The sequence below is a fragment of the Rhinopithecus roxellana genome, chromosome 16 (genome assembly GCF_007565055.1).
Source record: "Rhinopithecus roxellana isolate Shanxi Qingling chromosome 16, ASM756505v1, whole genome shotgun sequence".
Taxonomy (NCBI): domain Eukaryota; kingdom Metazoa; phylum Chordata; class Mammalia; order Primates; family Cercopithecidae; genus Rhinopithecus; species Rhinopithecus roxellana.
Genome location: NC_044564.1, coordinates 32,747,996 through 32,759,844, shown reverse-complemented (window position 1 = coordinate 32,759,844; position 11,849 = coordinate 32,747,996).

Genomic DNA, 11,849 nt, shown 5'->3' with positions numbered 1-11,849 from the left:
TTTGATGTGTGCCCAATTTGAACAAGGGTTGATTGACACCTGTAAAATTTGTTGAAACGTTCCTCTTAAAAGGAAATACAGTAATCTTATATATATATATATATTTTTGTGTGTGAAGTGTTTTTCTAGCATTCATAAGTGAAAGCTGCCAGGGGTGGTAGATGCAAAGTTCGGTAGTTGGGCTCATAATTTATTAAAGTGGTAGTTTAGCAAAAAGAGCCTAGTCATCAGTTTTTTTTTTGTTTTTTGTTTTTTCCTTATAGTCAGAGCTTTCCTCATTACCTATGAGAAATTTTGAATGAGTTACTTTGTTCCTTTCTCTAAAATAGCTTTTTTTTTGATGTTTGAGAATATCAAAAAAAAAAAAATATCAGAGACAATGTAAAATAACTGTAGAGTATGATTCCTAGCTCATATTCCTGAAATACTGCTTATTAACCTCCAACTGACCAGAAAGCTTGAAAACTGTTTTTTGTTTTGAGACAGAGTCTTGCTCTTCTTCCCAGGCTTGAGTGCAGTAGCATGATCTTGGCTCACTGCAGCCTCCATCTTATGGGCACAAGCAGTTCTCCTGTCTCAGAACATGAACAACTGTATAGAAAAGGAGTCAGGAATGTAATTATTGAATTTAGGTAAGAGGCTTGTGTATAATAAAAGAATATCAGTTGGGCACAGAATAATGCCTTTTAAGGGAATTAGTTGAGTGACAGTTTGGGGAGGGGCATAGTGTTCTTTTGATTAATGAAGAACATGAAGTAAATGTCAAAATAATCACTTAAAACTAGTGAATGCTACCTGTGGTATGGTTTCCCCAGTGTGGGTGAGTTGGGGTTGCTTAGGGTGAAATGAGCCCTTACCCCTAAAGAAAAATTTATAAGGACATTTTAGTCAAATTGTTACTCCTACTGGAGGAAAGCATCCTTGGAGAGAACACTGGCTTTCAAAGCTTTTATCTGGTATCTGTAAATGAGTTATGTAACACATGGACTATTAGCTGAAAATGTTTTCACTTTTGCGTTTTACAATAATTTCGGACCTTAAACACATTGTACTGAAGACTTAATGGATTGAATATCTGGCATTGATATCTTAGATACATAGCTTTGGGAGGGAGAGGGGTGTTTTGCAAGGCCACTACTGTTGATTGGTAAAAGGTATTTAAAATTTGGGTGAGAACTGGGACAGGTTGGGAGAATTTTCACAAAGGGTGGGAAAAGTGAACATAATATAAGCTCTTTAATTAAATGGAATATTGAGCCAATTTTGTAAGAAGTACTGGTACATAATGCCAACTTAGTTACAAAAATTTAGCATAATTTTTGAAAGTTAAATTACCAAAATGCCAACAGATGGAAACCAAGTTGCACTAGTTATCTCAATAATTTAAAACCTTTCCCTACTATTAATGAATTCAAATTTTGTTTGCCTTTAATTATGTTCTATTGTACCGAGGCAATATGATGTAAAATACTAAATCTGATCACTGATACCATTCAGATAGCAAAGAAAATCAAGAAACCAAACAGCAAAGTTTTTAAAAACCCTTTCATTGGTTTTAAGTTTTTTTATTGTTGTTCCATGTGAATTAGGTAATGAATTGCTTCAGATTGCTGTGATTCGAAGTAAGTTTAATCAGCTCCATGCAGTGGCTCATACTTGTAACCCCAACATTTTGGGGGCCAAGGTGGACAGATGGCTTGAGCCCAAGAGTTTGAGACAGCCTGGGCAACATGGTGAAACCCCATTGCTGCAGAAAATTAGCCAAGCATGGTGGCGCACACCTGTAGTCCCAGTTAGGAGGCTTGAGGTGGGAGTATCGCCTGAGCCTGGGAAGTGGAGGCTGCAGTGAGCCTTGATGGCGCTACTGCACTACAGCCTGGGTGACAGACCCTGTCTCAGTCCAGTAAGTTTTTATGTTACAGGGAACCAAAAAAAGGGAGAAGTACTTTTTTTTTTTTTTTTTTTTTTTTTTTAAGATGGTCTGGCTGTGTCACTCAGGCTAGAGTGCAGTGGTGCTATCTTGGCTCCTGGCTCAGGCTGTCCCCAGAGACCTTCCTATAGTTCAGCCTGGGGCAAGACCAGTGGGAGATGATTAATGAGAGAGCAGATGCTGCAGATGGGTTGAAAAGGATGGCAAAAGCACAAAAGGCACTAGCTTCACTTCTGATTTGAAACCCTGCAAAGGGTTTGTATGACCACATGGGATAGGAAGCACAGAAGACAGATACACAATGTTTTGCACAGAGATGATCAGAGATTACAGACGCAAACACAGTTTTCTTTGATTCCCAGGTGTCATAAGAGGGACATCACTTGAGAGCCATTGGGGCTTGTGATGGGGTCATTATGGTGAGGGATATGGTTACTGCATAGCAGCTGTAAGATAGAGACCAGCTAGTGGCTGGATGGAGATGGCAGAATACCAAAAGATTTGCAGTACCAGTGAGAGCCAAGGCCAGATAGTCAAAGATAGACCACTGAATTGAGTGCCAGTTACACTAGGTTTGGTCATTCAGTAGTAGCTTTGGTGAGGGCAGAAGCCAAAATTCAGATACCTGACAGACTATACCTCAACTAGAGATCAGAGACTGCTGACAAAGACCTGTTTCTCTCAGGAAAAACACCTGTACCCTAAATCAAAATAACATCTAAACCTCCCTTTGTACCCAGAAGTGGAGGCAAAGAAAGACCTTGGAGAGAAAACAAATGGCCCTGAAAAGGGGTTGACCTTTAACTATTTCCCATAAGTGAGACTATTACAACTGGAAGACCAGTGGCACAACGTCTGTAATCCCAGCACTTTGGGAGGCCTAGATAGGCGGATCATGAGGTTAGAACTTCGAGACCAGCCTGGCCAATAACGTGAAACCCCGTCTCTACTAAAAATAAAAAAATTAGCTGGACATGGTGGCACACGCCTGTAATCCCAGCTACTCAGGAGGCTGAGACAACAGAATCACTTGAACCTGGGAGGCAGAGGTTGCAGTGAGCTGAGATCGCGCCACTGTACTCCAGCCTGGGCAACAAGAGCAAAACTTGGTCTCAAAAAAAAAAAAGGAAAACCAGTTTTTTCTGCTATCAGTGGGAATGGGAATTAATGAGAAAACTCAGTCAAAGAAGGCATATCTAGGAATTGACAGACCCTGAAATTCCCAAAAAACAGGAGAGTTAAGACTAATGCTATCAAACCATAAATTCTAGGTGGAGGTGGTCTCTCTTGGGATGGGCCTTCAGATCATTTATTCATACTTTGTGCTTCAAACTGGTACCAATTCTGTGTATAGTTCAGATTCTGGAACTCATGGTATCAGGCTGACACTGCTGAAACTGCATCATGGTTTGACCAATTTTCCCTGCCCTGTGCTCCTTTCCTCATTCTGCTTCACCTGAGAGCATTCTCCAAGTGAATCAACTGCACAAAAATCTCTGACTGAGGCTCAGCTTCTAGGACTTGATCTAACAGTTAAGCTGAAGCTAAAGCAGAAATGTCCATCACTCACATATCCTGGACTTAGATTGTGATGCAGCAAATAAAGAGACTGGGTTGTCTCCCTCAGAAGAGGGGGTGAGAAACGTATGAAGATTAACTGTATTATACTATTATTTCTGGAAGTACATGAGAAAAACTTCTTGGATGCTGAACAGCTAAAGGGTGAATTATAATGGACATCTTGTTAATACCACATCAGTTTCCCCTTTCTAATTGAAAGTTTTCCTTGTGGAGTTTTTCTCTCCATTGTACATAGGCTTGATGAGAAAGAAATCCTGGTCCTTACAGGTTCTTTTGTTACCCCGGAGGGTGGGCATTTGATTTAGGCTTGGCCAACCAGACTCCCTCCTGGGATTTTCAATCTTGAGAATGATGCAAGCAACCTGTAATGCTTATAGGTTTTTTTGGGTTTTTTGTTTTTTGAGACAGAGTCTCTCACTGTCACCCAGGCTGGAGTACAGTGGTGCAATCTCGGCTCACTGCAACCTCTGCCCGCTGGGTTCAAGCGATTCGCCTGCCTCAGCCTCCTGAGTAGCTGGGACTACAGGAACTACAGGCGAGCGCCACCATACCCAGCTAATTTTTGTTGTTTTTGGAGACAGAGCCTCGCTCGGTCACCCAGGCTGGAGTGCAGTGGTGTGATCTCGGCTCACTGCAAGCTCCGCCTCCCGGGTTCTCAACATTCTCCTGCCTCAGCCTTCCGAGTAGCTGGGACTACAGGCGCCCACCACCGTGCCCGGCTAAGTTTTTTCTATATTTAGTGGAGACGGGGTTTCACCATGTTAGCCAGGATGGTCTCGATCTCCAGACCTTGTGATCCGCCCCCCTCGGCCTCCCAAAGTGCTGGGATTACAGGCATGAGCCACAGCGCCCGGCTTTTTTGTTTGTTTGTTTTTGGTAGAGGCACGGTTTCACCACGTTGGCCAGACTGGTCTTTTGTTTTTGTTTTTGTTTTTGTTTTTCAGATGGAGTTTCACTCTTGTTGCCCAGGCTGGAGTGCAATGGTGCGATCTCGGCTCACCGCAACCTCCACCTCCCGGATTCAAGCAATTCTCCTGCCTCAGCCTCCCAAGTAGCTAGGATTACAGGCGGGCGCCACCACGTCCGGCTAATTTTTGTATTTTTAGTAGAGACGGGGTTTCACCATGTTGGCCAGGCTGGTCTTGAACTCCTAACCTCTCAGGTGATCTGCCTGACTGGGCCTCCCAAAGTGCTGGACTTACAAGCGTGAGCCACCACACCCATCACAGGCTGACCTTGAACTCCTAAGCTCAGGTAATCTGCCTGCCTTGGCCTCCCAAAGTGCCAGGATTATAAGCATGAGCCACCATGCCCAGCCTATAGTTCATTTTTTAAATAGCACTAATTAGAAGATAATTTTGGGCAGTTTCTGCTCTCAATACTCTAAAGCTGCCTGTTTTCTGTTTATGAGTCTGGTTACCCAGGCTTCTCTTCCACTGTGTGAGCTTTCTCATAACCTTTCAAAACATTCCTCTCACCACAAAAATAATAACTGTGAGGTAATGCATTTACTAATGAGCTAGATTTAAACATTCCACAACACAAATATACTTCAAAACATCATGTTGTACATACGTACATATAATTTTATTTGCCAATTAATTTTTTTTTTTTTTTTTTTTTTTGGAGACAAGAGTCTTGCTGTGTCACCCAGGCTGGAGTGCAGTGGCGCGATCTCAGCTCACTGCAACCTCCACCTCCCAGGTTCAAGTGATTCTCCTGCCTCAGCCTCCTGAGTAGCTGGGACTACAGGCATGTGCCACTATGCCTGGCTAATTTTTTGTATTTTTAGTAGAGACAGGGTTTCACCATGTTAGCCAGGATGGTCTCACATCTCCTGACCTCGTGATCTGCCCACCTCGGCCTCCCAAAGTGCTGAGATTATAGGCGTGAGCCACCGCACCCAGCCTTAAAATTTTTTTTTTTACTTTTGCTTAGCCATTCAGTTGCTGTTACATGCAGCCCTCCAATCACAGGTTTATCTTATACAGGCAGCACTGCTAATTTCAGGGAGGACAGCAACAAAATATGGATGACAGCTCTTACTCCACCTCAGCTACCACTGCTGCCAGCCAGTTTCACTAGATCATAGTTATGCCAAGTCTGGGGCTGATCAGTCATTACCTAGAAAGTGCCTCAAGGTTGAACAGGCAGGACAATGAGTAACAAACCTGGGTCTTTTTTTTTTTTTTTTTTTTTTTTTTTGAGATAGGATCTCTTTGTTGCCCAGGCTGGAGTACAGTGGCGGGATCTCTGCTCACTGCAACCTTCACCTCCCAGGCTCAGGCCATCCTCCTGCCTCAGCCTCCTGAGTAGCAGGGACTAGAGGCACATGCCACCATGCCCAGCTAACTTCTTAAAATTTTTTGTAGAGATGGGGTTTCACCACGTTGCCCAGGGCTGGTGTTGAACTGATGGACTCAAGGCGATTTGCCAGCCTTGGCCTCGCATAATGCTGGGATTACAGGTGTGAGCCACCATTCCCAGCCCATACCTAGGATTTCTGGCTTTTCTTTCACTTTCAGACTTGGATAAAATGCCACACCTCACAGAGACATGACTTCCTGAGTAGCCACCAAAGGAGCTGGATGATGCAGCCTGGAATTATGGAGGAGATAACTCCCTGTGGGGCAAACTCTAACCAAGGGGAATTTGTTCTCCTTCCTTCCTCTCAAAAACTGCCCTGAGGCAATTTCCCCATATAGTTTGTCGAGAGACTTCCCTAGTGACGGCACTCCTACTAAGTGACTAGCTGTGTCTCTCTGAGCTCACCATGAAGCAGTGGCAGGACAATACAGCGTCCCCCTCAGTGTCCACGCCGAAATATTGCACCTCATAGATTAAATATCAGCACTTAACCCCTGCCCCAGCTTCTGTTTTCAAGGGAATCCAAGTTAAATAATCCTTTGTACCTGTTTATTTTTGTACTGTTTTTAAATAATACTTAGCTCTTCCTCCTAAGTAGGAAATATTAACTTCACGAATTAAAAGCAAAATATGGGCCAGGCACAGTGGCTCACGTCTGTAATACCAGCACTTTGGGAGGCCAAGGTGGGCGGATCATGAGGTCAGGAGTTCGAGACCAGCCTGACCAACATGGTGAAACCCTGTCTCTACTAAAAATACAAAAATTAGTTGGGTGTGGTGGCGCACGTGTGTAATCCCAAGCTACTCAGGAGGCTGAGGCAGGAGAATTGCTTGAACCTGGGAGGTGGAGGTTGCAGTGAGCCGAGATCACGCCACTGCACTCCAACCTGGGCGACAGAGTGAGACTCTGTCTCAAAAAAAAAAGCAAAATATGGTTCAAAAAACTCTAACTGGTTTTGAACTGTAGTAATAATGTTAATGATATATAATGGGAAATAATAGATTTATTCCGTTATAATTTAATATTTTAAATCAGAAATTGAAGTATTTAATAGGCATGGTTTTCACAGAAAGATTCCATTCTATCCCTAAGTCATATCCTATAAATATGAAACATTCCAAACTCAGTAAGGAGAGAGTAGGAAGAGCTTTCAATGACACTAAGAAAACTAGGATAATATAAATGCCCTGCAAGCCAAGGGAGAATTTCAAGGAAGTGCTCAATGTTAAATGTTAAATATGGATAAATCAAGAAGAAAAGGAACAGAAAAATTACACTGTAGTGAGCCATATCTCTTTCTGCTATGGCTTCTTGGGGATTCAGTCTGTCATTTTGTATATACAAGGAGAAGGGAAAATAAGAGGTGTCTTAACCTCCACAAGATCCATTTCACTTCTATGCATAACTCTTTCAGCAGAAATGAGAAACTATGTCCTCCCCACTAGCGATGTCTATTGTCCATCCACTGCTCTAGGCAACTTTTACAACTTCCTTTGTTACTCAGACTGGCGTGCAGTGGCACGAACACAGCTCACCGCAGCCTCGACCTTTTGGGCTCAAGCGATCCTCTTGCCTCAGATGCCTAAGAAGCTGAGACGACAGGCACATGCCACCACACCTAGATAATTTTTTAAAAATTATTTCTTGTAGAGACGGGGTCTCACCATGTTGTCGAGGTTGGTCTCAAACTCCTGAGCTCAAGTGATCAGCCCGCTTCGGCCTCCCAAAAGTGCTGGGATTACAGGCAAGAGGCACCACACCTGGTCAACCCTCCATTTCTTTAATGCTATATAGTCTATCATAGAAAATAAAAGATATAGCAATAATCATTCCCAAGAGCTTGACATGTAATTTAGCTAATCAAAAATGATGACTCTCTTGATGACTGGAATAATCTAACTTGGATACTGTTCAAGGGGGGAAAAATTATATGGACACATCATTGATCATGTCTTCCTCCTTTGTTAACCTTTAAAATGCAAGCTTAGAGGTTATTTAGAGGTCATCACTATCTCTTCAAAAGCCTATCCCTGCAGGGCATAGTAGCTCAAGCCTGTAATCCCGGCACTTTGTGAGGACGAGACAGGCGGACTGCTTGAGCCCAGGAGTTCAAAACCAACCTGGGCAACACAGCAGACGACCCCATCTCTACAAAAAAGTTAAAAATTAGCCAGGTGCAGTGGTACATGCCTGTAGTCCCAGCTACTCAGGAGGATCACTTGAGCTGGGGAGGTCAAGGCTGCAGTGAGCTATGACTGCAGTGAGCTAGACTGGAGCACCACTGCACTCCAGTCTGTGTGACAGACTGTTTCAAATAAATAAATAAAGCCTATGCCTACGGGGTAGAGCTTATGCCAAAGATTTTCAGCTGACATGTTGCTCTGGCCCTTTGCTGCTTTCACTTTCTTAAGCATATAGCCATTTCACAACCATAAAGACAAAAGCCACATGATAGGGATGGTAAGGCAGGAAAGTGAAGAGCCTAGATCTTTGCTGACATTCTCACCAGCCCTGTGGTACCTACCTCTAGACTTCTTATTGTGAGAAAAACAATCACTTTTTTGTTTAGTCATTATATTCTGGCTTTGTGTTGCTTCAAGTACAGTCCTACCTAGATACTTGTTTACCTTACCCACCCAATCATAAGATGTCAGATACCATGTCTGTCTTTGCTCCCTGTATAAGATTGTGTAAGATTACTTTCATATGAAATCACAGAAAACCCAACTTAAAACTACTTTAAACTAGAAGGAAGTGTATTTATTTATTTATTTTATGTATTTATTTTTTTGAGACGGAGTCTCACTCTTGTTGCCCAGGCTGGAGTGCAATGGCATGATCTTGGTTCACTGCAACCTCCACCTCCTGGTTCAAGCGATTCTCCTGCATCAGCCTCACGAGTAGCTGGGATTACAGGTGCACACCACCACACCTGGCTAACTTTTTAATGTATTTTTAGTAGAGACAGGGTTTCACCACGTAGGCCAGGCTGCTCTCAAACTCTTGACCTCAGGTGATCTGCCTGCCTTGGCCTCCCAAAGTGCTGGGATTACAGGTGTGAGCTACCGTGCCTGGCCTTAGAAGGAAGTTTATTAACTCACACAACTAAAGATTCAAAAGTAACTGGGGGCCGGGCGCGGTGGCTCAAGCCTGTAATCCCAGCACTTTGGGAGGCCGAGACGGGCGGATCACGAGGTCAGGAGTTCGAGACCATCCTGGCTAACATGGTGAAACCCCGTCTCTACTAAAAAATACAAAATTAGCTAGCCGGGCGAGGTGGCTGGCACCTGTAGTCCCAGCTACTCAGGAGGCTGAGGCAGGAGAATGGCGTAAACCCGGGAGGCGGAGCTTGCCGTGAGCTGAGATCCGGCCACTGCACTCCAGCCAGGCGACAGAGCAAGACTCCGTCTCAAAAAAAAAAAAAAAAAAAAAAAAAAAAAGTAACTGGGGGGCTGGGCACGGTGGTTCACGCCTGTAATCCCAGCACTTTGGGAGGTCAAGGTGGGCAGATCACGAGGTCAAGAGATCAAGACCATCCTGGTCAACAGGGTGAAATCCCGTCTCTACTAAAAATATAAAAATTAGCAGCTGGGCATGGTGGCACGCACCTGTAGTCCCAGCTACTTGGGAAGCTGAGGCAGGAGAATTGCTTGAACCCGGGAGGCGGATGTTGCAGTGAGCCCAGATCCCACCACTGCACTCCAGCCTGGTGACAGAGTGAGACTCCATCTCAAAAAAACAAAACAAAACAAAAAATCCAAAAGTAGGACAGATTGAAAAATTGATGTAATCCCATTACTGAAGTCCATTTATTTCTGGTTTTTTTGGCCTTGCCCTTCCCCATGTGTTGACTTCAAACTCAGGTTGCCAGGAGGCTGAGGCGGGTGGATCACGAGGTCAGGAGACAGAGACCATCCTGGCTAACACAGTGAAACCCCCGTCTCTACTAAAAAAAATACAAAAAATTAGCCAGGCGTGGTGGTGGGCGCCTGTAATCCCAGCTACTCAGGAGACTGAGGCAGGAGAATGGCGTGAACACGGGAGGCAGGGGTTGCAGTGAGTGGAGATCGTGCCATTGCACCCCAGCCTAGGCAACAGAGCGAGACTCCGTCTCAAAAAAAAAAAAAAAAACCAAACCAAAACAAAACAAAAACAAACTCAGGTTGCCATCAAAAGGACTGCAGCAATTCCAGGCCTTACATCCAAGTTCACTCAGGTCCAGAGAAAGCCTGAATCACTGCTGGAAGTTCTCTTGGAAGAGTGAGAAAAAGCTTTTCTGCAAGCATTCTGCAAATCTTACAACTCACTGAGGTGAACTGGGAAATATGCATAAACCTAATCCAGTTGCTGGCAAGAGGGTGATATTACCAGTCCAGACTACCACTGAGTCAGAGAATGCTAAACTAAGCTACAAGGGACCGTGGTTGAGAGAGTGATTCCTAAACACTATCACAGTATCTGTTGGGAAGGAAAAAGCAGGAAAACCATGTTAAGTAGGTGAATAGAATAACTCACTTTTTTTTTTTTTGAGACAGTGCGTTGCCCAGGCTGGAGTGCCGTGGTGCGATTTCAGCTCACTGCAACCTCCACCTCCCAGACTCAAGGGATCCTCCCACCTCAGCCTCTGGGTGTAGCTAGGACTACAGGCTCCAGCCACCTGGCTAATTTTCTCTCTCTTTTTTTTTTTTTTTTTTTTTTTTTGTAGAGATAGGGTTTGCCATGTTGCCCAGGCTGGTCTCGACTCCTGGGCTCAAGTGATCCTCGGCCTGCCAAAGTGCTGGGATTACAGGCCTGAGTCACTACGGCCAGCCCAACTCACTTTTTGTATTCTCAGAATCTTGTAGACACACTTAAAAAAACAAAAACAAAAATCCCAGACACACACAGTTTTGATTTATCTCAACGTTGAGTGAAGGAAGCATGTTTTATTCTTGTGTACTACTTTTAGTGTTTAAATACCTTGAACATAGGTAGGAATTTGACTTTTTGGGTGGGAGGGGGAACAGGCATCTCACTTTTTCTCACAGGCTGGAGTATAGTGGCACGATCTCAGCTCACTGGACTCTCTCTGCCACCTGGGCTCAGATGATCCTCCCGCCTCAGTCTCCCTAGAAGCTGGAACCACTGGCGCATGCCACCACACCCATCTAATTTTTTGTGTTTTTGTTAGAGAAAAGGTTTTCCCATGTTGCTCAGGCTGGCCTTGAACTCCTGCCCTCAAGTGATCCGCCTGCCTTGGCCTCCCAAAAAGGTGGGATTACAGGCGTGGGTCACCACACCTGGCCAGCGTTTGACTTTTTTCTATCAATAAACCTCAGTGAAAGAAAAGGGTCTAAGTTATTTACCCTTCTGGATTCTTTTGCAGATTGCTAGATTTCCTTGCTAAATCAATTTGTCTCCCAAGACTTAGGTGCTCTGGTAGAAAGGAAAAATCCCAAGCCAACAGACTTACATTTCTTTAACAACTGTATTAATGTACTAGTGACTTTTTCCGGAAAACATATCATAGTGGAGTCCTTAAAGTTCTTTTTTCTTACCAAAATGAAGAAACTGGAAGGATGAAGATCTGCTTTTCTAGGGTAACAGCTGTCAAATTTAAAAGCTCCATCTGGGGCCAGGTGCAGTGGCTCACGCCTGTAATCCCAGCATTTTGGGATGCCAAGACGGGCGGATCACCTGAGATCAGGAGTTCGAGACCAGCCCGGCCAACATGGTGAAACCCTGTCCTACTAAAAATACAAAAATTAGCCGGGCGTGGTGGCGGGCGCCTGTAATCCCAGCTACTCGGGAGGCTGAGGCAGGAGAATTGCTTGAACCCAGGAGGCAGAGATTGCAGTGAGCCGAGATTGTGCCACTGCACTCCAGTCTGGGCGACAGAGCAAGACTCCCTCTCAAAAAAAAAAAGCTCCATTTGGCAGGCCCAGGAGGGCAGATCATCTGAGGTCAGGAGTTGGAGACCAGCCTGGCCAA